This window comes from Podarcis melisellensis (assembly GCF_964234715.1).
Source record: "Podarcis melisellensis genome assembly, chromosome: 2".
Classification (NCBI taxonomy): Eukaryota; Metazoa; Chordata; class Lepidosauria; order Squamata; family Lacertidae; genus Podarcis; species Podarcis melisellensis.
In genome coordinates this window covers 102323125-102350662 of record NC_138529.1, presented here as the reverse complement: position 1 = coordinate 102350662, position 27538 = coordinate 102323125, and the positions used below count along the sequence as shown (strand labels likewise).

The 27538-nt window shown below is 45.3% G+C and overlaps 1 long non-coding RNA gene across 1 annotated transcript in view; it reads left to right on the top strand.

Annotated features, from left to right (window-relative positions):
* Positions 1 to 27538, top strand: part of LOC309365448 — a 32697-nt gene that overhangs the window by 4077 nt on the left and 1082 nt on the right. The window contains exon 2 of the long non-coding RNA XR_014166157.1: positions 26581 to 26752. This is a non-coding gene — a long non-coding RNA (uncharacterized lncRNA). The remainder of the gene's footprint in view (positions 1 to 26580; positions 26753 to 27538) is intronic.

The following is a 27538-nucleotide window of genomic DNA, read 5'->3' as shown; positions in this document are numbered from 1 at the left end:
GCTGCCTTCAGATTTCTTCTAAAAGGCTGGTAGTTGTTCTTCTCTTTGACATCTGGTGGGAGGGTGTTCCACAGGGTGGGGGCCGCTCCCGAGAAGGCCCTCTGCCTAGTTCCCTGTAACTTGGCTTCTCGCAGCGAGGGAACCGCCAGAAGGCCCTCAGCGCTGGACCTCAGTGTCTGGGCGGAATGATAGGGGTGGAGACACTCCTTCAGGTATACTGGGCCGAGGTTCCCCCAACCCTGCCCTAATGAAAAGCTGTGGTTTCATGCTGGGATAACTTTTCTATGGTTGCACTCTTTTTCTTTCTCTTCCAGCACTGGCTCTTGTTTTCCTTCTCAGGCAGTGAGGGGATATGGATGACCTTGTGGTTGATAAGGACACAGAATCTGACCAAAGTAAAGGTCTGGCTGCAGTCCTGCAGATTTTGCTTTTTTATTATTAGAATCCCCGTGGCAAGAATGCATACTCAGAATGTCTTAACAAGGAAGGCAAACTAATATCTGCTCAGTGATCATGGATTTGTAGAGTTGGAACGGACCTCATGGGTCATCTAGTCCAATTCCTTGAAATGCAGACACCTCAGTTGAAGCATCCAAGACAGATGGCCATCCAACCTCTGCTTGAAAACCACCAATGGGGTTTGCACATGCGCTGTTGCATATACACTTTTGCATATGAATGTGAGGAAAGCCTTATTAGAACAGATCAAGGCCTCTCTAAGCCAGCATTCATTGCTAAATTCCCAGGAACTGACAGACACGACGTCAGAAATTGACCATTGGTCTATCAGTGAACCAGGACACCAAAGTCAGCCTATAGTTTCCATTTGAGAAGTTGGAAGCAGTTACTCTGCATCCCAGAGCCATCTACTGTACGTTGCCTTCTCTGACATAATTTGGACTGGGATCCTTGGGGAAACTGGTAAATTTTTCAGTGGCAGCACAATCCAGGTGAGGTGTAAGTTGGGAAATGCAAATTTGAGTCTTTTGGAGGAAGCCAAGACTCTAGTGCCACGGAGACCACTAATGGAATGTCAAGATTGGCATGGGAGAGGAGCGGCTAGCCATTGACCCTTGAGATATCACTAGACTCCTTTTCCTATTGGCCATGCTGTCTGGGGACGATGGGAGTTGGAGTTCAGCAGCATCTGGACGGCTACAGGTTCCTCATCCCTTGTACAGCTGTTATAGGTCACCAATGCAAAAAACGAACTGTTGTCAACCTGCGAAAGACTTTGGAAGAGGGACTTGAATTTTACATCCAGGCGCCACTTGGGATGGTTTGATGCATATAAAGCGTTCCCACCTGAACTTGTGGTGTTCTTTGTTGTGCGAGGAAGGCTTTGTCTTTCAAGTTCTACCAGTTCAAAGATTTAGAGTGTCAGCCTTTTATGTTGCCTTTTATTTGCATGTGCTGCCGGCGGGCTGCCTTGGGAGTCATCTTCGTGGCAGCTGCCCACATTCATGATTCAGCACGAGAGTCACTACCTCCCTCAGCTTGGCAGCCTGCAGTCATCCCTGTCAGCCACAGGTAGGGACTGGGGGGAAACTGCCAATGTTGGTTTCTCTGGAGTTTTCTCGTTTTCTCATTCTTCAGTTCAGTTTGCTCCATTTCTGCACAAGTTCACCGTTCTTTTTTTAAGTAAGGAAAAAGAAACACCCACCAGCATTTTAATGCACAATTCCCAGATATGTAGAATGTGAACGTGTGTTTTGATTTGTTTAGCTTATTTGCTACTTTTAATTTTTTTTTGAAAGTTTTAAATAGTTTTTAATGTCAGTTTGCACTTCTTAGTGCAGAAAGTATTGATCTGATGTGTAGAGATCTTTCCGATTCTAATTAATTCAAGAGGGTTCTGGAAGCTTCTCTGTGTGAAAGAAACAAGCAGAAAGTCGGTGGAAGAAGACTGGAAAAAGTTTAAAGACTATTTACAGAAATACTGTAAAATTAATTAATGTTAGAAAAATGTTGGAATGAAGTTATATGGCTTTAGTAGAAATGTTATAAGGAACTAAGTACAAATAGATTATTAGTGTATTAAAGGGAAAAAATAAAGTTAGAATATGTTAAGATAATTACAGGATAGAAAACAGAGGAAGATGGAAAGGAATTGCTGAAACAATTAACTGAAGTGGTATACAAAAAGGGAGGTGTGAGGAGGTCGTTGAAACAAGTGAATGAAAGATAAGATATTGAAATTGTTTGATGTGTCTTAAATTGTTTTTGTTTTGTTTTGTTAGTTTAATGTCTTAGTGTTAGTGTTATGTAGTGTTTTTGTTTTTGTATTGTACTGTATTGTTTTGTTTATTTTTTTTTTCTTTTGTAGTGTTTAAATTGTTGGGAAAGTAATAAATATTATTTAAAAAAAAAGAAACAAGCAGAAAGTTCCTGATGTTTGGGTTATACCTTCAGAGAAGCTGAGGACAGCTGGTTTAAACCGGTTCTCTTACCTCTTCTGTCAAGGTCATGCGGACTATAAAAGTGCCAGTCCTGAATGTATTGGATTTGTGACCATTATGCTCACTTACCTTCAACTGCAGTAAAGCTCTGCTGGACGAAATATAATTGCCTCAGGTCTATTTTTTGGGAATCCTGCAATGTGTTTTAAGTTTTTACTTTGCTAACTATACGTCTGAGTTCAGATCTGGATAAATATTGAGTAGAATTCCATGACATTTAACTCTTTTTAATTGGTCATTTAATTGTTTTATTCTCTTTGAGTCTTTTTTTGCTTTTACAATTAAGTGGTTATGAAATAAATAAATTTCTTATACCTATTTTTCTATGATTTTACCAAACAAGTGTATGGTGGTTGTTTTTTGCAAGCAATTTCCCCAAATAAAATGCATTTTTTGTGTTATTTTCACCAGTATCTGAATTTTAATGTCCATTCCCCCTGATAAATGCTTCTTCAAAAGCCAAATTTTGAGGGGTTTGGAAAACTATTGCAAAATTCGGAGAAGTGCGAATTTCCTGACATTTGGTTATATTGTTTTGGGCACCTCCAGTTGTACAGTTGGGGAGCGAACCAGCTGGCCTAAAAGTAGAATGTATGTGTTGCAGGAACACATCTGGACACTCTTATTGAGGCACCCAGATGTGCGCTTAGGAGCTGGACTCCGGTGTGCTCGACCCACGTTTTGCAATGAGGGTCAAAAGAGGAGAAAGGTCTTTCCAGTAGCTCATTCTCAATTGTCCTCCTGAAGCATCTGTGGTTCAGCAATGAAAAAAGAAGCAAAGGTTGTTCTCATCTGCCTTGCTTTTCAGGGCTTGTGGAGTCACAACGGTCTCATTAAGGTTGGGGAGGTGGCTCCAACATAATTTAATACTTTCAATAGATAAACTGAGGGGCTTTTATCAGATAAAAATGTAAATTCAGCTTGACAGAAGGATGTTCAGCGAGAAAGCACATACTTAATTGAAACAAAAAGAGCCTCAATTTAAAAATCCCCCCCAAAATAAACTGTAGCAATTTGGTTTCAAAGCCCATAGAGACTGAAAATTCATCTATGGCGAGGGCTGTTTGTATTTAGCATGCACCCATCTTGAATGGTGCAATTGTGAGAATGTGGCTTCTGGAACAATCTAAAACTCAGTTTTCAGTTCTTTTGAAAATCTATTTCCCAATCCTTCCAGATGCAGAAATGAGCTTGGAACAAAATACATGTATGCCCGATCTAATCTCAGAAACCAAACTGTTTTAAGGGTTAGGTTGAAAAGCTTCTAACTTTAACTTTTCTACCTGCTGTCCTGTGATTCTACATCACTATTTCATTGGTATCCCGGTCTGCTTGCGATTTATCACCAGAGGAAATCTTCTCGGCGCAGAGTTGCAAGTAATCCTTATTAAGATGGAGGATTTTGATGCTCAGTTGTGATGCAGAGCCAATTACTTTCTGGAGTTTGCTTGGCAAGCATTAAACTCCGGTAGTATTACAGTGCTATGCGAGGTTATATAACAGAGACATTAGTTGGAGATCTGTGGAACAAGAGGTGGGATTTTATACTTCAGTGGGTCTGAGGCTGGATTTTGACATCTCCTCCAGTTGTTTAGACAAGTTCATTAGAACCAATGCACAGGTTTACAGATGAGTGTGTTAAATAATGCCATTACAGTGCTACTTTGGGTTACATACACTTCAGGTTACAGACGCTTCAGGTTTACAGACTCCGCTAACCCAGAAGTAGTACCTCAGGTTAAGAACTTTGCTTCAGGATGAGAACAGAAATCGTGCTCCTGCCGCACAGCGGCAGCAGCAGGAGACCTCATTAGCTAAAGTGGTGCTTCAGGTTAAGTACAGTTTCAGGTTAAGAACGGACCTCCGGAACGAATTAAGTACTTAACCCGAGGTACCACTGTATTATTTTAAGGGAAAACAGACTTGTAGTTTGAGAACTGTTTCTTAACAAGGCAAAAATCCTTGCCTAATCTGTTTTGGGCCATTCAGGAAAGAGAATGCAACTCGAGTGGTCTCAGACTGTGTACAAACCATACATTTAAAGTACAGGATTCCCACCAAAGCATAATGGGAACTGTAGTTTACCCCTCACAGAGCTACAGTTCTTAGCAGCACCTGGTTCCCAAGATTCTTCGGGGGAAGTCATGTGCTTTAAGGGTGGATGCAGCCTCAGTTACTGTAGTACAAATGCAAGGAAATCAGATCTCTAGGAGCTCCCAGGGGTGTTGAAGGGGCTCCAAATGAATCTCACTGTGGTCACATGTACACACACAAACATGTAACATTGATTACTTGGTTGTTTTTTATTGGTATTCTAAATGAGTATTTTAGACCATTATAACAGCTTAGAGGTCTTTTGTTCTAGGAAGTGGCATATAAATCTATATAAATATAACAAATCAAGTGATTGACAGGTTTGCAACCTGCCCCATCAAGCCTGGCCTATGTGGGAGAAGGGATGGAATGGCCAGCTTCTCTCCCCCCCCCCCCGTGTATGTCATTGAGTTTTCAGGCCAAAGTACCTGCCTTTTTCACTCAGCATCCGCCATTTTGGAAAAGGCTGAGAAGCTATGAATAGATTGGAAAGGAATTCCAGAGCTTGTAAATGTAATCCTGCCCACCTGCCCAGAGCAAACAGCCCTAAAAGGTTATGAACTGGATGCAGACCCACATATAAGATTACCTCCCAACGAAATCTCCTTAGGGGCCATTCATATGCCACGAATAAAACATTCTTTGTGTGGAGCTTCTGAAGAGAGTTCTCCCTTTGACGTTCTGCTCTGTCAAAAAGAGGAACGCCTGGGACCGAAAAACATTTTGAACTCTAGACGCTTTTAATCTGTGCACACTGGAAGCAAAACATGAATTAGTGATATGAAAATTTATATTGATGAAGAAAAAGAAAAGACCTGGGGGAAAGAAATCAATATAGTTTGATGAAACATAGCACTGCGCTCGCTTACCAGGATAAATAGAAAATCTGCGGCAAGGTGTCGTTGTTCTGTTGTAGTGTATAATTCATACTAAGGCATCTGAGCCTTTACAACTTCACTTCGGGGGTCTGAGGAAACGTTATTTATGCGACTGAAGGTGTCTCCCTGTTATGGAGAGTTATGGCAGCTTTCGGCCTCCAGTGATTCAGAGATGTGCTTAAGGTCAGAGGGGACCTTTGTCATTTTAGTACATGGATCCTTAGACAGATCCTGCCTCCTCCTAGAAAGCCAGCCAGCTGCCATGTAAGCTGTGTGTGCTCCTCAAGACAGAAGTCAGTTAACGTCTCCCACAAAATGCTTTATCCTAGGCCCATCCTACCCATCAGAAACTTCATCCACATCCTGAGCTGATATGTAGAAGAAGAAGAAGAGTTTGGATTTGATATCCCGCTTTATCACTACCCGGAGGAGTCTCAAAGCGGCTCACAATCTCCTTTCCCTTCCTCCCCCACAACACTCACTCTGTGAGGTGAGTGAGGCTGAGAGACTTCAGAGAAGTGTGACTGGCCCAAGGTCACCCAGCAGCTGCATGTGGAGGAGCGGAGACGCGAACCCGGTTCACCAGATTACGAGTCCACCACTTTTAACCACTACACCACACTGGTGTACACCACACACCGTAAGTGTTACGGTCCGGTTTACGGGCGGTTGAAGTCCTGGCGGAGGACGTCAGGACCGGGGGCAAGACGTGGGTGGGAGCAGGAATGAGAGTCTGGAAGCCAGGAGTCTGGAAGCTAAGGGTCTGAGGATCAGGCAGCAAAGAGTCAAGCAGCCAAACACAGCAAGGCAGGAAGCGTGTTGCTGTGGCAAAGAGCCAAAGGGAAATGCTGACCTTATATCCCTTCCCGGCTCTTGCCACCAGGTGCTGTGTGTTACCAATTGGCCTTACCTGAGTGGCCGGGCCTTGCCTCTTGAGAACAAACTCAGGAAAGCCCCAGTCCTGCGAATCCCTACTTTGTCTTTGGTGTTGCCCAACATACAATGCAGCCCCTGGAAGTCTGCTCAAATGGGACTGTGCCTCTTGTTCCGAAAACAGCTCCCATTCCTGTATTAGAGGCTACGCTTCTGACTCTGGAGTGTGAATGCACCTGTCTCTTAATAAAAGTCATTTGTAAGATCTTCGGCCAAGGAATTTGAGTGGCTCTCCCAGTGTTGCTGAACTGCAAGTCCCATCTCCCCCAACCATTGGCTGTGCTGGTGGCCTTCATAACGCAGCAAAATCTGGTGCCCCACAGATGCCCCACCCTTGGCTTAAGCAGAGCATCTGCCTCAAGTTGCCTATTCTGATGAGAGCAACAATTGCAGGTGGATATAACTTAAGAAGCTGAAAACTATGAGGAATAATAAATGCAGCCATCATTGTGCCCAAGGGCAGGGAGATAGTGGCCAGCCTTATTCCTTGGCCATCAATCATTATATGTATCCTGACAACGTTCATTGAGTTAACTACTGGCGATGAGTGATGCCACTCGATGCTGATCTTCTGCACCCAACCAGCTATATTTTATAAAGTTGAGCCAAGTTGCCTTCATGTAATGGGAAAACCGTTGTCCAAAGCAGGCACGATATCCGCTTCCTTGATATGAATTAATGAACACTGTGGATTATTAACTTGACGCTTAGGATCTTTGGTGGCTTACCGTCGATAATAATGTGGGTAATGAAAATCATTAGTAATATAATTTTCTTCTTCAGTTTCCTCCAATATCTCACCCAGCTTGTCAGCATCTTTGGGCTATAGGACATCTCCTACTCTATTATTCCAGTTGATTTATGGAGATGAGCTTCATCTTTTTTGATCAGCCTCTAGACTGTTTGCTCGGATTTCTTTTTACCTCTCCACGTAGTGCAGCTTTTGTGTGAGATAAAATGTCAGTCGGCTGCCCACACAGAGAGAGCCAAGTGGTCCCTCTGGGTTCACCGAGGAGCAGATTTGCCCCACCCAACGTTAGAAGATGTATCCAATGAAGCTCCATTTGTTTAACAAGAGAAATCTCACCCAGTCTATGCTCAGGCATCACCCACTGTTGATAATCCTGCCGTTGCAAATAACAGAGCTTCAAAGCATCTTATCCTGCATGGTCTGCGTGGGAGGGCATCTCAGGAAACATTGGAGATGTTGGATCACATAAAATGCTCCTTGCTCAATCACACAAATGGGCCATCTAGTTCAGCGTCCTATTCTGAAAGTGACCAACCAGATGTCCAGAATGCGGCAGCTAGACTGGGAGCGGCCGCCTAGACCACATAACACCGGTCTTGAAAGATCTGCATTGACTCCCAGTATGTTTTTGAGCACAATTCAAAGTGTTGGTGCTGACCTTTAAAGCCCTAAACGGCCTCAGTCCAGTAGAACTGAAGGAGCGTCTCCACCCCCATCGTTCTTCCCAGATACTGAGGTCCAGCACTGAGGGCCTTCTGGCGGTTCCCTCACTGCGAGAAGCCAAGTTACAGGGAACCAGGCAGAGGGCTTTCTCAGTAGTGGCACCCGCCCTGTGGAACGCCCTTCCGCCAGATGTCAAAGAGAAGAACAACTACCAGACTTTTAGAAGACATCTGAAGGCAGCCCTGATTAGGGAAGCTTTTAATGTTTAACAGACCATTGTATTTTAATATTTTGTTGGAAGCTACCCAGAGTGGCTGGGGAAACCCAGCCAGATGGGCGGGTATAAATAATGTATTATTATTATTATTATTATTATTATTATTATTATTATTCCCTGGGAAGCCCTAAAAGCAGGACCTGACTGCAACAACACTCTCCTGGCTTGCAGTTCTCAGCGCCTGGCATTCAGAGGCACAATGCCCCCGGCAGTCGAGGAAGAACATAGCCATCATGAATAGTAACCATTGATCACCTTCTCCAAGGGTGGAGTGAATGAGAGAAGTCCAACACGTCAGTCCTGTTTTGTGAGGCTCTAGAAAGATCTGCAGCTGGTTCCTCATCAACAGTGGAGAGGGCACAGGGGAGGACTAGGAAGGCCTTTGGTCTGATCCATCAGGACAGTCCTTATGTGGTCAGTTACAGAGGCACAGTCCCCCACCGCATTCCCCCCCATATACCCCTGGACAGTGGTACAAACTGCCTCAGCCCTGGAGCTGGTGTTATCTCCTCCTATTGTTTCAAAAGGAAGGGAGATGGTACAAGAAAGGGGAAAACCTGGAAAGGAGTGTAAGACTACTGCTCCACCATCACGTCTGCCCTGTCACCACGAGCCCCACAAGGTATTGGAACAGGTGTCTACTGACACCTGGCTCCCTCACCTCTCTGGATTGCAGCCTTAAGATACATTCATGTGTTCACATATGAAGGGAGAAGAGATGAACACCTGGCTCATGGGTAGGGAATCTGTGGCCTTCCCAGATTTTGCTACAACTTCCATCATCCATAACCATTGGCCAGGCTATCTGGGACTGATGGGATTTGGAGTGCAACAAGTCTAGAAGGCCACACGTCTCCCAACCCTGTCCTAAACAGAGCAAGGAACCTGGTAAGTAAGTGCATTTGCCAAGGAAGGGCCCTTAATGCAGAATTTGGCTGGGTTTTTTGGGTTTTCACAGTCTTTTTCAGCAGCAGTGGTGCTTTATGGCAGAATGCTTTGGGGCAGCACTGATGGGTTCAGAGGGCTTCACTTTGGTTGTGCAGCAACTTACACAAGGCCAGCTGTAGTTAGTTTCTGTGGCATCATCTCATCAGGTTCTGCGTGGCTCGTTGTAGAACTCAGCACGGAGTAAGCATGGGGAGAAAGCAAGACTTAGCTGGCTCTGCTTCACCTACTGCAGGGATCTTTGAGCACCAACTACCTCTGGTGCCGCAGGTGGGTTTCTCCACCCGCCCTCAATAACCTGCTATAGCTTTTGCTTTTTCAAAGGCACTGCTTTGACATACTAGTTTTTGAGGCCAGTTGCTGTAGCTCTGGAAATTAAATGATAAGATCAACTAGAAATGTGCTGTTAGCAATGGTCCATTAACTCTAACAGGGTGAAAATGTTTCTTCTGTTACATTCGGCTTAATTAGGGCACAGTGTGGTATTAGAGCAGAACGCTGTGTGCATCAGGAAAGCGGAGGAACACCAAATCAACTCATGAGAGAGGGGGTTTCCACACCACACGGAGGGTATCTTGCAGCTAGTGTAGTGACATTCCCCCCCCCCATGGTTTTCCCCCATCCCCTATTCTCCACCAGTGGAAAGCCCAGGAGAGGGTAGCCCAGGAGAAATCCTTTGACAGCTAAGGGATTTTATGGGAACTGCCTCCTTTGCTGAATTTATACTGTTTTGTTCCATTTGGAACTGTTTTGATTTTTAAACATCATCATCATCATCATTATTATTATTATAATCATGCAATGGTTTTGTCATGGTATATAATATTGCTGTAATCCGCCTTGCAATGGGTGAAGGATGAGTAAGAAACTGCATAAACAAGTACAGTGGTACCTCGGGTTACATACGCTACAGGTTACATACACTTCAGGTTACAGACTCCGCTAACGCAGAATTATTACCTCGGGTTAAGAACTTTGCTTCAGGATAAGAACAGAAATCGTGTAGCGGTGGCGCAGCAGCAGCAGGAGGCCCCATTAGCTAAAGTGGTGCTTCAGGTTAAGAACAGACCTCCAGAACGAATTAACTTCTTAACCCAAGGTACCACTGTAAGCAAATTGTACAAATGAATAAATGAAATTAATGAGAAATGAAATTGTTTTCAGAAATTATCAAAGGGGAGAGAAAATGTCATGGGTGGTGTGCAGGTTTGTGTGTGTGCTTATTTGACCTTTGAGGTGGCTTAGGAATGTTTTCAAGAGAGTTTTTCATGCAAATAGATGATATACAAAACTGACTGAGAGGAGTTGCAGCAGAAGGTGCAGGAGGACGAGCAGCAGAAAAGCAACTGGAATTTGGTGTGAATAAGTGAAAAGTACATCAGAAGCAAATGATGCTAATTAGAGATACAGAACGTTGGACTCAAAGTTAGCTGGAGGCTATTGTGGGTATTTGGCTGCAAACATCCATTCAGAGCAATGCACATGTCAACAACAGCAAAAGGAAAGAGAAATGCTGTGAGCTACCAGGGAAGGAAGGAAAAGAGAGTAATTTGGGGAAAACTGACTACATAAAGTAATGCTGCATCATTTTCTTACAACAGTGTGTAAAGCTGGGATGGGTGTAAGGAGAAGCAGCAAAAACCTTACCAAACCTAGTCTAAAACACTATAGGGTTAAATCAGTTTTAACTTGAGGGCCAGGTTTTTACCCAGCCTGTGGGTCCCCCGCTGGCCATTTTTGGACTACAGTGGTACTTCAGGTTAAGTACTTAATCCGTTCTGGAGGTCCGTTCTTAACCTGAAACTGTTCTTAACCTGAAGCACCACTTTAAAAAAGCTAGTTTTTAATTAGCTAAAGTCTTATATGCAGGGAATAGTATAAAATCACAGAACTTAAAGCAGACTTGAATATGATATACATGTTGGAATTCTGCCTCGGTCAGAGGAATGTGCTACAGCGTAGGCACCGGCAGATATTCCTTGGCGACCTCCCCGCTGCTACACTGCTGATAAGCAGCCGAGGTCTCGGCGATTCTTCTCAGATGTGTGAGAGGAACACACCGTTCTTCCTCTCTCCCCTTTGGTGTCCCCCAGGGAGGGGAAAGAAGCAGACAGAAATCTATTTACATCTTTTATTCCTGTCTCTTATATCAGTACAGAGAAACATGTCTGCACTCAACAGCAGTAAGAATAGACTCCACCCATGTACTTCCAGTACGGGTCATATGACACACACACTGAGCTAACATCCGGTGCTCAGTACGGAATGGACTGCCCCTTTGTTCCCATGGCAACAGTCACAAACATCCTGTCTGGCTTTCTAGCCACAAGCAGCTGCCTTAGCTGACTGAGCTGCTAGAGCCTTTGCTTGCTGCAGCATTGGTGCTTTATGATAACAATACAGTGGTACCTTGGGTTACATATGCTTCAGGTTACATACGCTTCAGGTTACACACTCTGCTAACCCAGAAATAGTACCTCAGGTTAAGAACTTTGCTTCAGGATGAGAACAGAAATTGGGCTCCAGCAGCACGGCAGCAGCGGGAGGCCCCACTAGCTAAAGTGGTGCTTCAGGTTAATAACAGTTTCAGGTTAAGAACAGACTTCCGGAACGAATTAAGTACTTAACCCAAGGTACCACTGTATTAGAGTTCCAAGACCCATTCCAGCCAGGCAAAAACACTTGGGGTTCAAAGCAGGACCAGTCAGGGGTGTGGCCTGGAGAGAGGAGCTGTGGTCTGGAGAGGGGGCGTGGCCTAGGGGTAGTCATCTACAGAGGCTTGGAGGGCTGTATTCAGCTCCTGGGCGTGAGGTTCCCCACCCCTGCCCCAAAGCAAGAGTCCTAGAGTCTGAAATGCCATAAAATGACCTCAGAACTGTACACGTGCATCACTTTATTCACTCCTGGACTTGATGTCGATGGCCTCCTGGTCACTTCCAAACTTTCAAACTCCAAGTGCAAAGTTATAATGCTCTAAGCAAAGTCTGCTATATTTATTAGCAAGGAAAGAATAAAATATTTACAGGCTTCCAAAGCAACGTGCGTAGGACTTCGGTAGCCAAAGCGATAAAGGATTCATGGAGGTGAGAGCGGTCACCCAAAGGACACGGTTGACACCAGCCTTCCAGCCTCCTAATGGAGGTGCCAGTGACCCCTGATCCGTGCCATCTACAAAAGGGAACAAGTTCCAGTTAATTGACTCATTTCTTCTCCTGGAGTTAAGTAACAGGATGCTGACCTCCTGCACCGAAGGACTTTGCTTGTTCATTTGTGGCCGTGACAAAATTGCTGGTATCGATAACTGTCTTGTGGCATTAATAATGAAGTGTTTGAAACCGCATAGATGATTTGGATTAATCAAAGGGGGGAAAGCAAAAGACTCAGAAGGGGAGGAGGAGACCAGAGATGAGGGAATCCAAATGAGAGATCCGAGTAAGGGGCGGGGGAATGAAGGGACATCATTACTCCGGGTCAATCAAGAATTTTTGTAACTCCGATTGGGAAACTGCACTGCAAAACATTCCAACTCTTTTAAACAGCCGCGACTGGTGTCTTATCAGGACTGATAGGGTGGAATGCAGGGTGGCCAACAACAGGGGGAGCCAGAGTCAGTGGTAGGCAGAGCCAATTTGTTCCAGTTTTGCCTCCATTCTTATTCCTGCTTAGTTCTACAAGGGCAACAACTGAGACTAAGGAAGGGTCACCCTCTCAACTGGGTGCAAGGAAGGAGGCAGGCAGGCAGGGGCTGGTGAGAGCAGACTGTGGTTGGTGGGGCAGTGCGCCCTTTGCCCCAATGGACTGTGTGGCCCACTCCATGGGAGATACTCAAGCACATGCCGGGGAGAACAAAGAAAAAAACAACACACAGGGTGTCTCTCCTTCTGTACCTCCACCACTTAATTATTTCTTCACTCATACACCTGCATTGGCTCCCAGTACGTTTCTGAGCACAATTCAAAGTGTTGGTGCTGACCTTTAAAGCCCTAAACGGCCTTAGTCCAGTATACCTGAAGGAGCGTCACCACCCCCATCATTCAGTCCAGACACTGAGGTCCAGCTCTGAGGGCCTTCTGGCAGTTCCCTCACTGCGAGAAGCCAAGTTACAGGGAACCAGACAGGGGGCCTTCTCGGTAGTGGCACCTACCCTGTGGAACGCCCTCCCACCAGATGTCAAAGAGAAGAACAACTACCAGACTTTTAGAAGACATCTGAAGGCAGCCCTGTTTAGGGAAGCTTTTAATGTTTAATGCATTACTGTATTTTAATATTTTGTTGGAAGCTGTCCAGAGTGGCTGGGGAAGCCCAGCCAGATGGGCGGGGTATAAATAATAGTAAAGGTAAAGGTACCCCTGCCCGTACGGGCCAGTCTTGACAGACTCTGGGGTTGTGCGCCCATCTCACTTAAGAGGCCAGGGGCCAGCGCTGTCCGGAGACACTTCCGGGTCACGTGGCCAGCGTGACATCGCTGCTCTGGCGAGCCAGAGCCGCACACGGAAACGCCGTTTACCTTCCCGCTGGTAAGCGGTCCCTATTTATCTACTTGCACCCGGAGGTGCTTTCGAACTGCTAGGTTGGCAGGCGCTGGGACCGAGCAGCGGAAGCGCACCCCGCCGCAGGGATTCGAACCGCTGACCTTTCGATCGGCAAGTCCTAGGCGCTGAGGCTTTAACCCACAGCGCCACCTGCGTCCCATAAATAATAAATAATAATTATTATTAATATTATAATTATATCAGCAGCCAGCTTTTCAGCTGTTGCTGGCTCCAAAAGCACCTTACAGTTAAAATCCATACAGAGGTACAATGTGTTATATTGTGTTGGGAGCTGCCCAGGTTGACTGGGGTCACCCAGCCAGATGGGTGGCCTATACATAATAAAATTATTATTATTATTGATTAAGTATACACCTCAAGTTCCAAAATCCAGGTGTGCTTCCGATGTTCTCTGGAAGCTATATAATGAAGGTGCTGGACACACCTCTGTGGGGAGGGAGTTCCCCAGTTTAGGGGGCCACCACAGAGAATGCCCTCTCCTGCGCAATGGGACAACCAAGATGGCACCCTCTGCAGTTCTGTATGTTATTTGCACTAATAAATGCATTCTTATACACATTTCACATCAGTCCACATTTATTGGCTGGATAGGTGCGTTGCAAAATTCAGAAAAGTACAAATTTTGAAGGGCGGCTAGCTACCTTTCAGCTAATGTGTTGATTTGGAAAGCGTGTATGAGGAAAATACGAACTGCACCAAATTTCTCTCCGATTCCCAATTCTGTGATATAAAAAAGCACCAGGGGCTGCAGTTTCCAGGAGCACTTATTTCCTGTTGCTGCTGCTCTCTGTCTCCTCCTTGAGCGACTCACATTAGTATTCCAAACCATTAAACACGGGCGCAGGCACACCGAGGTGGGCAAACCTTTGCTCATCCTGATTTGCGTTTTCTCCAGACATTCTGACAATTGTTTTTTTATGCACTGTGTAAACCAAAGTAAATGTGTGGGAAAGGCTAAGTGCCTTTAGTAGCTCTGAATATTTCAGGTGCTTCATCTCTCCTCGCGCAACGGTCCATAACAGCCTTTTAAGAGCTCCATTCAAGGGCATGTATTGGAAGCTCTCCTGGATGGGAAGAGCACTTTAAAACACTTTCACAGGCTATCATGTAAATCCTTCCGAATTCACGCTTTATTGACCATAATGGTTCTATATAAATATTTTGTCCCTCTGCATCTTGTGTGGGCACTGAGCCATCTGCTGCAAACTCTTTCTAATAAACATTTCATACGTCTGTTATTTCTGGTTTACGGGTGGGAAAGGCGGCGGGAGGGGGGAGAGGCAAGTCCAACTGAAGCGCTTTTCACAGCTCTGCGCCATTCCACCAGCTGGTGTTAAAAACAGAGGTTCTCAAACCTATCAGGTTGATGTAGGCCGCACACACACCTTTAGAGCACATTCGAAGAACATTCTCTCCCTCAGAGAATTCTGGGAACTGTAGTTTGCTCCTCACAGAGTTACAATTCCCAGTAACCCTTAACAAACTATAGTGCCCAAAATTCTCTGAGGGGGAAAATGGGCACCCAGCAGTATATAGTGTTTATACATTAGCGCTGGGCAATACAGTCGTACCTTGGAAGTTGAACGGAATCCGTTCCGGAAGTCCGTTGGACTTCCAAAATGTTCGGAAACCAAGGCACGGCTTCTGATTGGCTGCAGGAAGATCCTGCAGCCAATTGGAAGCTGCGTAAGCCGCGTCGGACATTTGTGTTCCAAAGAACGTTTGCAAACCAAAACACTCACTTCTGGGTTTGCTGAGTTAGGGAGCCAAAACGTTTGACTCGCAAGGCGTTCGGGATCCAAGGTACAACTGTATATGGTTTTCAACACTGTGGTGTATCACCAGCTAGACATCACGATGTACCAAGAGCCAGTGTGGTGTAGTGGTTAAGAGCGGTAGACTCCTAATCTGGGGAACCGGGTTCGCGTCTCTGCTCCTCCACCTGCAGCTGCTGGGTGACCTTGGGCTAGTCACACTTCTCTGAAGTCTCTCAGCCCCACTCACCCCACAGAGTGTTTGTTGTGGGGGAGGAAGGGAAAGGAGAATGTTAGCCGCTTTGAGACTCCTTCGGGTAGTGATAAAGCGGGATATCAAATCCAAACTCTTCTTCTTCTACCAATATTTCACAATGTCTGAAATAAGGATGGAGCTATGTAGAGGCATTGGCTGACTTCACGGTTTCCTCACATTGTGATTTTTGCATAGAACCCCCCCCCCCCATGATTCACAATACATTGCCAGGTCAAAAATTATGAGACCGATATCACGATATGGATTTCAAACCGGTTTTGGACAATATGTAGTCTGCAGCTGTATTTCGTGCTGTCCTTCAATCATGGAAATCAAAATGGCCTACTTGGTGATCTCAGGTGTTCTTTCATTTGTGCCATGAATATTTTCTAAGCTTTCTAAGCAAGATGGCTGCCTAATGTGACCACAGACCACATCCAGGACGGGTCCAGATCTGACCTACCATCTGCAGGCCACTTTTGAGAGGTGGGCAGGACCCTCCCCAAGGAAAGGGCTATGGCTCAGTGGGAGCGTATGCTTTTCATACAAAATATCCCAGGTTCAACGACAAATATCTCCAGAGAAGACTCGGAGAAACTCCCTGGCTGAAACCCTGGAGACCTGCTGCCAGTCAGTGCAAGTGAGCTAGATGGACCAGTGGTCTGACTCTGTATAAGGCAGCTTCCTGTGTTCCTAAACCATAAGGAACATAAGAAGCTGCTTTATTCTGAATCATATCATTGGTTCGTCCAGTTACAGTATTGTCTACGATGGCTGGTAGCATCTTAAAAAGCAGAGACATCACCTTGCCAACAAAGGTCCATATAGTTAAAGCTATGGTTTTCCCAGTAGTGAGGTATGGAAGTGAGAGCTGGACCATAAAGAAGGCTGATCACCAAAAGAATTGATGCTTTTGAATTATGGTGCTGGAGGAGACTCTTGAGAGTCCCATGGACTGCAAGAAGATGAAACCTATTCATTCTGAAGGAAATCAGCCCTGAGTGCTCACTGGAAGGACAGATCCTGAAGCTGAGGCTCCAATACTTTGGCCACCTCCTGAGAAGAGAAGACTCCCTGGAAAAGACCCTGATGTTGGGAAAGATGGAGGGCACAAGGAGAAGGGACGACAGAGGACGAGATGGTTGGACAGTGTTCTCGAAGCTACCAGCATGAGTTTGACCAAACTGCGGGAGGCAGTGGAAAACAGGAGTGCCTGGCGTGCTTTGGTCCATGGGGTCACGAAGAGTTGGACACGACTAAACAACTAAACAACAACAACTACGATGGCTGGTTGTGGCTCTCCAGAGTTCTAGATTGGTGGATGGGGGGGGGGGGCTCTCGGTCTGATTTGAAAGTGCTGGGGACTGAAGCTGGGACCTCTTGCATACAAAACACATGCTTTACCACTGAGCTACAACCAAACATAATGTCTTGTTGCTAGGAAAACACAATTCTCCCCACCCTGAGAAAAGAACAGCACAACGGGCTGCAGCAGCTCCATCAGATCACTTTCAACTCCCTGGAAAAAAAACAAAACAAAAACCTCACAATGCTTGATTAGTCAGTGCCAGAATAAACACAACCAAGTGTGTTGGGTTCATATATTGTTTTTGCTTTGCCAACTGAGTGGTAAAACTGCAGCCATGAATAAGTTGTCTGTACTAAGGTTTTTTTTTTTTTTTAAAAAAATAATAATTCTAGTGCCATGGAAGCAGATGGCCTAATAAATATGCAGGGTTATTAAAAACAAACTACATATGCAAGATCAGAAGGAGGCCCATTCTTCCACGTTTTCGTCTTTCTCTCTGTCATTCAAGCAAAATGTGACTGTCCTTGTTTTGTGTGCGAAAAAGTAATACAGTGGTAACTTGGGTTAAGTACTTAATTTGTTCCGGAGGTCCGTTCTTAACCTGAAACTGTTCTTAACCTGACGTACCACTTTAGCTAATGGGGCCTCCTGCTGCCGCCGTGCCACCGGAGCACGATTTCTGTTCTCATCCTGAAGCAAAGTTCTTAACCCGAGGTACTATTTCTGGGTTAGCGGAATCTTTAACCTGAAGCGTATGTAACCCAAGGTACCACTGGGTACTAAAGCCTAATTTCCAAGTTGCTTTCAAAACGGGAAGGTCACCATGAAGTGAATGTCTTACAAGGGTTGGGGATGTTTAATTTGAACGAGGCCTCATGTTAGAAATTCATAGAACTATTGTAGTGTTGTGGTATCTTTCCGCATTCTGGGAAAATTGATATGCATCAGATTGCAAGGCTGGGTGTGCACTTCTGATCTATAGAGTCCAGACATGGACCCTTCAACCCCAACAAACCAGAGAGGAGAGGATTGCAATGGATTCTGTGCAATTTGTACATCTCTCTTCTGGTAGTGAGGCTTAAGAGCGTACCAGGAATGATGCTATCTGAAGCCCCATGTTCTCAGTAGTTTGCTCTCGTGTCTGCTGGTCTCTACAGAAGCTATGAGCCAGCCTCAGCCTTGTTACCTGTGCCCCACATGTCCAAACAGGGTGATGCTCCAAAAGTGTTGTGCTTGCCTAGGAAGGATTGCTTTTGCCTGGCTGCAATGTGTCTTTGAACTCCAATAATGCCTGTTGCTCCCCTGGGTAAAGAAGGGTGTGTGAGCCTGTGTGTAGAAACTAGACTACTGTACAAAGGGCAAAAATTGCATTTGTTGCTCTGCCAACTTTTGCCTCTGGCCCCCACCCACCATGGTAGAGCATGAGATTCATAATCTCAGGGTTGGGGGTTCAATCCCCACCTTGGGCAAAGTATTCCTGCATTTCAGGGGATTGGACTAGATGAGTCTTGTGGTCTCTTCCAATTCTACAATTCTATGATACTTACGTGTTCTGCTCTGCTTTGCAGAAACTTGAGCCTGCCAAAACTCTGGGTGCTCAGAAGAGTTCATGCCACTTTCTGGTTTCTTTGCTATGCTTGATGTGTTTAGACCTGCTAGAAAGCTAGGAGGAGGGTGCCAGAAACATCTCGGCTCCTGCAATTCACGCTGCTAACAAGCAGGTTAAACTGGCGACGAGAAACCACAGGCATTTTAGCACTTTCACTAGCTGAGGAGTCTGGATGCAAAAGCTCCCACTTTGTGAGGGGTCCCGATTTGAAATAGCTTTTTTTAGCACTATCGAAAAGTTGGCTGTTGGAAGATGCTGTTTCTGTGAAATACCGGGGGGAAGTGGAAATTAGCAATTTGGGGGGAGAGAGACCTTTATCTTTTTTAAAGTACAATGTCCTGTTTGGATGGTTTTGCTTTAAAGCCTGTTATAAAACAAATCAGCAGAGGAAAAGATTCTTCCTTCCCCTGGCGTTTTGCTTGAACTGTGAGAATCGCAGGTCAAGAAAAGCTTGTAAACATCATGGCAGTATATGTATAAAAGGCTCAGAAAACAATAGGGAATGATAACAAAGAACTCGGTGTGTTAGGTCTTAAGAATCTTGCCACCTTAAATCAATCGAAGGAGTTGGCGGTCTTGAATTCTGCTGTTTTAACATTGGGGGTAGGTAGCATCTGTAACTGGTGTGAGCAGAAAGACAAAGCATAACGAAAGGGAAAAAGGGAAAGTCCATAAAGAGTGCCCCATTGGCTGAACCTGGAGGTCTCTGGGTGAGGCAGTCAGCACAGTGTGGCAAAAATGGTGAATGCTAAGAATGAAAACAGAACGACCATAATGTTGTTATACAGATCCATGGTTGCTCCATCTCAAAAAGGATAATGTAAAGATGGGGGGGAACGTGGAGGGCAACCCAGACGATCAAGGGGTTTGGCCAAATCTCCCTTGAGAAAAGTTTGCCACATTTGAAGAGTTTTAGTTTAGTAAAGGAGTAAATGGGGGAGATTAGAGTGATGTATACAATTATGCATAGTGTGAGGAAAGTAGAAGAGTTTGGATTTGATATCCTGCTCACTGTGGGTTAAACCACAGAGCCTAGGACTTGCCGATCAAAAGGTCGGTGGTTCAAATCCCCGCGACAGGGTGAGCTCCCATTGCTCGGTCCCTGCTCCTGCCAACCTAGCAGCTCAAAAGCACGTCAAAGTGCAAGTAGATAAATAGGTACCGCTCTGGCGGAAAGGTAAACGGCATTTCCATGCACTGCTCTGGTTCGCCAGAAGCGGCTTAGTCATGCTGGCCACATGACCTGGAAGCTGTACGCCAATAAAGCGAGATGAGCGCCGCAACCCCAGAGTCGGTCACGACTGGACCTAATGGTCAGGGGTCCCTTTACCTTTACCTTTAAGGAGTCTCAAAGCGGCTGACAGTCTCCTTTCCCTTCCTTCTCCACAACAAACACTCTGTGAGGTGAGTGGGGCTGAGAGACTTCAAAGAAGTGTGACTGGCCCAAGGTCACCTAGCAGCTGCATGTGGAGGAGCGGGGAGGTGAACCCAGTTCACCAGATTACGAGTCTACTGCTCTTGACCACTACACCACACTGGCTCTCAGTGATACGGAGAGGTTTTATTCCTCTCATAATACTAGAAATTTGGGGCCATGTGATGAAGCTCAGTTTTGTAAGACTCAGGACAGACACAATTAAATACCATCATACAGTGCATAGTTAAACTACAGACCATGTGGTGATGTCCACCAACTTGGATAATATTAAATGGGACTAGTCAAATCCATAGTGGATTGAGCTACAAATCAATAAATGCTGTCTACCATGTCCACTGTCAGAGACAGTCTGCCTTTGAATACCAGTTTCTGGGGAACATGAACTGGGAGAGTGCCGCTGCACTCAGGTCCTGCATGGCGGCTTCCCATGGGCATCTGATTGGCCGGATGATTGGACTACATGGACCTTTGGTCCGATGATCCACCAGAGCTCTTCTTCTGTTCTTCTATATGGTCCAGTATTTTGTTTTTCACAGTGCATAGCTAGGTGCCTCCAGGAAGCCCACTTGAATAAATGTGAGTTGGAATTCTGAGTTGGCATCAAATACCACTAGTTCATGTTATCAACTGTATGATTAGAAGTGGCAATGGCATACCATTTTCTTCCATCTTTCCTTTGGTAATATGATGTATGTATGTATGTATGTATGTATGTATGTATGTATGTATGTATGTACAGTGGTACCTCGGGTTAAGTACTTAATTCATTCCAGAGGTCCGTTCTTAACCTGAAACTGTTCTTAACCTGAAGTACCATTTTGGCTAATGGGGCCTCCTGTTGCTGCCACGCTGCCGCCATGCAATTTCTGTTCTCATCCTGAAGCAAAGTTCTTAACCTGAAGCACTATTTCTGGGTTAGCCAAGTCTGTAACCTGAAGCGTATGTTATGTGAGGTACCACTGTATGTATGTTTGTATGTATGTATGATTAGATTTCCCACAACCCCTCTGTTCCTCTGCCCAAATTCAGGTGATGTCCTTTCTCCCCAAAAGCCCCTTGCACCACATCCACATTCTTAAAGAGGTGAATCTCAACACACACCCCCCCATTGCCCAGATATGGCTGGGAGTGGGTGGGAATGAAGTTATGGTTAAAATGTTTTGAGCTTTTGGAAAGGCTTCTCGGGGCCTACAGATTGCTGCGGGGCAAAAGGGTGGTCAAAACTTTTCTTCCATGGACTTCCTTAGGTTAACTTTGCAGGGTCCATCAATTTATGGATTTGCTTTGTTCATTTTAATTATGACAGTCCTATCCACTCACGAAAGCTCTGAAATGATGCTGCTTTGTCGACATCTTATTTTATCATCTGTACTTTGGAATTGCTCAAATATCCACTTTTTGTTATAGATTTTTGAACGGTAGCAAATTTGTGCTGGATATGCTATTATTATAAGACGCTGCATTGGAGTTGGCTTCCATGGTGCTTTATAGTAACCAAGTTTTGTCTTCCGTTCCAGCCCTTGAGTTTGAACGCTTTGATTTTTGGGAATTGGCTATTTCCCAGTTGTAAGCAGGCTTTGGAAATGGTTCCGTGTCCTTTGGAGAAGAAAATCAAACAAAACCACCAGACGTTCTTTGCTGGACACTTCACTGAAGAAGCATTCACTTTCACACACAGGAAGAAAAGAATGCATTCCCACTAATTGTTGAGAAATAAAGAATGGTATGATTTTCTCATCTCTAGTCAACGGACTATGGCAGCCTGGTTTGCACATTTCCATCACCATGGGTGAAAACCTCAGTACTGTATGTGCTACATGCCACTCCAGCATGAGGTGCTAAGGAATTTTAATGTGTTATAACAGAGTGTCACAGAATCTTCTTAACTCCACATGATATTGTTGAGCAGAGAGATACAAAAAGAACCAAGACAGATTAGACCAACACACCACAAACTAGTTTGGGTGGAGAACAGGAAGTGTATGCTATGATAGAGATGACTAGTGCTTTATTGCAATGTATGTTCAAAAATGATTACAACTGGTTCTGTAGATAAAAAAAGCACTCCGTTAGGCCGATTCAGGTTCTTGGATCCAGTGAAAGTTGAGCTCCATGTGGCTATTGTCATATTAGAGAGTTCTGGACATCAGTTTGCACTTAGTATTGTTCCATCAGCTAGGACTACTGCATTTCCTTAAGGGCCCCATCCAACAAACTACCCTCTCTAACTTAGATAATATTGCAGTGTGTGCCAAGTTGTTCAAGCAGTATTTGTCAGAATGTGAACCGGCAACTCACACAACCTATTCTGTATTTTCATTGAGGAATGATTTCCACTTTAAAGCATCTTCTGTGAATAGTCCCATAAACAACTAGCTCCCCAAAAGACCTGAGACGGCAAAAACTCTGGCCTTGTTTTGTCAGACCATGCATGTGCCAATGAAAACTAGTCATGGCTACAACTCTTTCGAGGTCATCTGTGCAAATATGGGCAACAGGGGATTCCCCCAAGTTGCAAAAAGTAATTTGGCAATCAGCTGAGCTTTTTTATTTTCTGTCATAATTCCACATGTGGAAGTTTGGACAAAATACATTAGAAGGCACAGACTCCTGAGACGCCTAGATTTTTTTAAATGCAAGTTTCTAGTCCTCTGTGGAAATGTATCAGAGATGTGTTTATTCCCTGCCCCACCCCGCATTATGAAGGCAAGCTTGTGCTTGTGCCTCCAATCAAATAACTCTATCCATATACCTTCATACTGATGCCACAGCTTTTAAAGCAACCCTCTTGCACTGCTCAGAACTCTGCCCTCAAAATAAAAATTATTTCTTAGATGCAAGGGGGAAAATGTATTGACCAACATCAGCAAATTTCTAATTGTGGGTGACAAGGAGCTGCACTGTACTCATATGGCATTTTGTAGCTACTATAACTGGTTCTAGAAATGGCATGCATGTACCGTATTTTTCGCTCTATAACACGCACCCGACCATAACACGCATGTAGTTTTTAGAGGAGGAAAATCCATAGGCATGAGGCATTTCCTCCATAACTCCTCCTTACTTTCTAGGAGGAAAAAAGTGAGTGTTATGGTGCAAAAAATACAGTATATCTATGGGGTAACTTCCAGAGGAGTCACTTGCCCATGACAGGGACTATCCTATAACCAGGCCGGGTCCACTGATGCTTTGAGTGGTGGAAGCCCAGGAGGTGATGCCCACCTTGAGTCTGTCCAGCCGTCTTTGCCAGCAGTGGTTTCTGGTGAGATATCACCAAAATCTCATGAGATCGCTCATGGAACATGAGAAATCTCGTGAGACTTGGCCAAGACCTCGCCGGAAAACAGCTTTGTTGGCAGTACCTCTGCACGATGCAGGTAAGAGAAGGGTGGCATGAGGGTGGCAGCAGAATTGTGGGGAGCAGCGCATTCCCATTTTGGTCCACATTGCGAAATGGGACACGTCACCCCTGCCTGTAACCCTCAGTGCAGGGGTTAGCAACCTTTTTCAGCAGTGGGCTGGTCCACCATCCCTCAGACCATGTGGTGGGCCAGACTATATTTTTTTTTGGGGGGTGGGGAACGAATGAATTCCTATGCCCCACAAATAACCCAGAGATGCATTTTAAATAAAAGCACATTCTACTCATGCAAAAACACCAGGCAAGCCCCACAAATAACCCAGAGATGCATTTTAAATAAAAGCACACATTCTACTCATGTAAAAACACAGATTCCTGGACCATCCATGGGCCGGATTTAGAAGGCGATTGGGCCGCATCCAGCCCCCCCGGCCTTAGGTTGCCTACTCCTGCCTTAGTCCCTCATGAATAATACGGCCATCGACGCCCAGCCAAACAATCTTTCCTGGAAGGAAAACTTGGGAGGGGGGCACCTAACCTCACAGCCGTATGAGATCGCCCCTTTACTTCTGCAGTGCTGGAGGAGGCTGACAGAGGGTAACGTTTCATAAGCCCCTGGGCTGATGGAACTTTAGCAAAATGGCTGCACTGCAGAGAAATTGCTTGTGTCGTGCCAGGAAGAGTGGAAGTGGCTCATCCTGGGTGAATTCAGAAACTGTTTTAATTAGGCAAATGGCAAGCATTTGGGAGGCAAGCATTTGTAAGATCCTTCTTACAAAAGGTGTGAGGTGGTGGAGAAAGGAATGAAGCTGTCTCTCGAAGCCTGTTAGTTTAAGGGAGATTTGCCAACTTGTGCAGCTTGAAATGTGCAGAGGAGTCTATCACTCCTGACACATACAAGGAATATGCAGAATGGAACCAAAGGCCGTGATTGATGACCTTCTGTCAAGATATGCTGACTCCAGGCAGCGCTCTCCCAAGCTTGTTCTAATTCCTGCTGCTCCAGAGCACATCCGCGGCACATTAATGAGGCCTTATGAAAATGGATTGCGTTTCAAAACGCCAGCATGATTATGGGCTCGCTTCCTGAAAACCTAGCCAGCTCCTTTTGATAGTTTCATTAGGCTGAATAGGGTACTAATAGTACTTAATATTTATATAGCACTATACCCTGAGTCCCTGGTTAATAGCTAGATTTCCCAGAGGATCACTTTTAAGAATGCAGTCAGGAACGGAGACCTCAGGCTTTACAATACTCCTGTGTTGCTGCTGGGTTGACAACTGTGGGGTATACCCTACTCCTAAGGGGGTTCCATTTGACCCAAAGAGCTCCTGTTGCTAAGCCCTGCCTTAAGTGCTCTTACACACACCATGCTGGTAATCTTTAACACACTACTATAGGGTAGACAACCCTGTGGGTTAAACCACAGAGCCTAGGACTTGCCGATCAGAAGGTCGGCGGTTTGAATCCCCGCGACGGGGTGAGCTCCTGTTGCTCGGTCCCTGCTCCTGCCAACCTAGCAGTTCAAAAGCACAGCAAGTGCAAGTAGATAAATATGTACCACTCCGGCAGGAAGGTAAACAGCGTTAGGTAAACAGCGTTTCCATGTGCTGCTCTGGTCACCAGAAGCGGCTTAGTCATGCTGGCCACATGCCCCGGAAGTTGTACGCCGGCTCCCTTGGCCAGTAAAGCGAGATGAGCACCCCAACCCCAGAGTCAGCCACGACTGGACCTAATGGTCAGGGGTCCCTTTACCTTATAGGGTAGACCACTATTTTATTTATGCAGACAAGAAGCTGAAGCCAAGAGATTATTGCTTGCCTAAGTCTTCTAAGTGAAATTGTGGCTGATATTGGAACCACAAACATGTAGCTCATGTTCCTAACCATTATGAGTTCCTGGGGGCTAAAACTCATGTAACAGAGAGATCAACTCTCCCTTTTAAGACTTAAAAGCAACTGCTAGGAGGAAGCCTGGTTTGGATGATGAGTATCACGTTGGTGTAGGAGTCAACCTGCCAATTACTGCTTTTGACTTGAGCCCAAGGATTTGTATTTCAAAATTGGGGTGTGTGCTTGTGCTGTTGTCTCCTTAAGCCTGTGTTACTGTGGGGTTGGTGTCAATAGTAGAGTCCAGGGCAAGCTATTGGAGATCAGAAGTGCCAAATTCAAGACGCTGGATGTAAAGTTGGCAGGAGAGTTCCATAAGCTGTCGTCTGGTGGAAGGAAGGAAAAACTTAAGACTAGCTGGGTACTCTTGCTGTGAGAAAACTTCTCAGTCTGAAAGGAAGACTCTGAGAATGGGATTTTATAAGCTCTGGTGGAGACCAATTGTACATTTGCGACGGGGCAAGCTGACAGTGCCCAGTCATGTGGTATGGCCTATTTCACATCTTTGAAATAGGCTTGCGGCAAAAAACACTGCACTGTGGCACAAGAAATAAGGTGCTGGACTTGACAGCTGTGAGCCCTGGTGCAAGACCTCCCAGGGTGCTTAACAGGACCCCTGGCCTAAACTGGCAAGGCTCTTTTGGTTAGAAAAGGGTACCATGCTGATATCCTTATGCTGTATCAGGCTTCTGGAAGCAGATGTACACACCTATCATTCTCACAACCAGGGTGTATACCTGCTCTTCCCAAGTACCTGGCGACGTGTATGTAATTGTATTCCAAATGTTTGTTATTTTTGTGATGCCTGGGTCTTCATTAAAAAGCCTCAAAAGGTGACGGTACAACCTGATCATCTCGTTTCAAAGTAAGGCGGTTGCTCCAGCAGCAGCAACAAAAATGGACAGACCTAGTAAAGCTTACATCTGAAATGACCCATTCTTCCTTTTTGCTTGCCTTGGCCATTTCCCTCCACTTGCCTTCCAGCCTACATCTATAGCTAGCTGTTTTCTTGCAGGGAAAATATTTCCATGAATATTCAGAAAAAAACCCCCTTCCTTCATTTTGAAAACAAAGACAGAAGCCAATTGTCACATATTTACAAACAGCAAGATTTGGAGGAGCCATGTTGCTATCCGTTTGTTAAAACTTCCAAGAAGATGCGAAAAGCCCACCCTTCGGTGTAATCCCATCCCTCCAAGGTAGCCGTGCATGGGGATTTTATTAATCTTTTTGCCCTTTCTCCCCTTCCAATTTCCCACCTCCAAAACACTCAATTCACTCCTCCAACAAGCCATGCACATGGCTTTTCTTAATTCCCTTCCCTCTCCTCCCCTTTCTATTGTCTGCGACCTTGTTATTTCTCAGGGGGAAAAAGCTGTCAGGTGACACATTTGCATTTCTTCTTTCAAGGAGCCTCCTCGCAGGCAGCTCAAAGCCTCAAGTATATTGTCACAAACCACCAGTTCCAGGATGTTCCTGCACACAAAGGCCGCGTCACAATCTCCCTTGTCATTTTTCATATGCCACATGCCAAGTGAGCCATGCAGCACAGTAACCAGACACACAGCTGGTGTGACATCCTGTAAGTGACACTGTCAGAAAGTTTGATGCTTTGTCAAATGAGATCTCCTGTGCAGCAGCAGTGCCTGCACTTCCCTTGTTTTGAAAATTGGCAGCATGTAGGGCTCGGTGGGTGCACTGTGACAGCCACGGCATGTCCAAATCCTGTAGCCAAAAGGAGCTGAGCTAGTGTAGGAGACCCGGTTTGTGAAACTAAGACCATTGGAAATAGCCGAACTAACTGCAGGCCCTCAGAATTTGGCAATCAATCAATTTCTGCCTCTATGCTACTTCCCTTCCTTTTTCTGTCACTGTTTCAAGATAACCTTTCATCATCTCCTGTGTCTCAGAGGCACGGTATTGGTGTCCCTCCTCAGCATCAAATGATTTGCCAGCTCCTGTCTTGCCTGCATCCCTAAAACTCAAACTTTCCTCTTTTTATCAACTACCAAAACGTTTGGCTATGTTCTGGTTGTGTCTTACCTTTGATGACATCGCTCCTCCTTGCATTTCTCCTCTTCAGAAACCAAATGATAAACACCATGCTCTGCATAAACTTCTAAGCTTCTCCTCACTTTTACAGCGATTCGCCACCAACTAGAATTTTTCTTATACTTTCCCCCCACCTCTGCTGCTCCACACTAGCCCACCTACTCTCAAATTCAGTTTTACGGCCTTCTCCCATTATTTGTTATGTCTGGAAGCTGTCCTTCATCCAAAAAGTGGCATAGGTGGTGTTCCTAGGTGGTGTTCCATCAGATGGTGTTGCCTATTTATAGTATTTTGCAATGTATTTGGCATTACTACT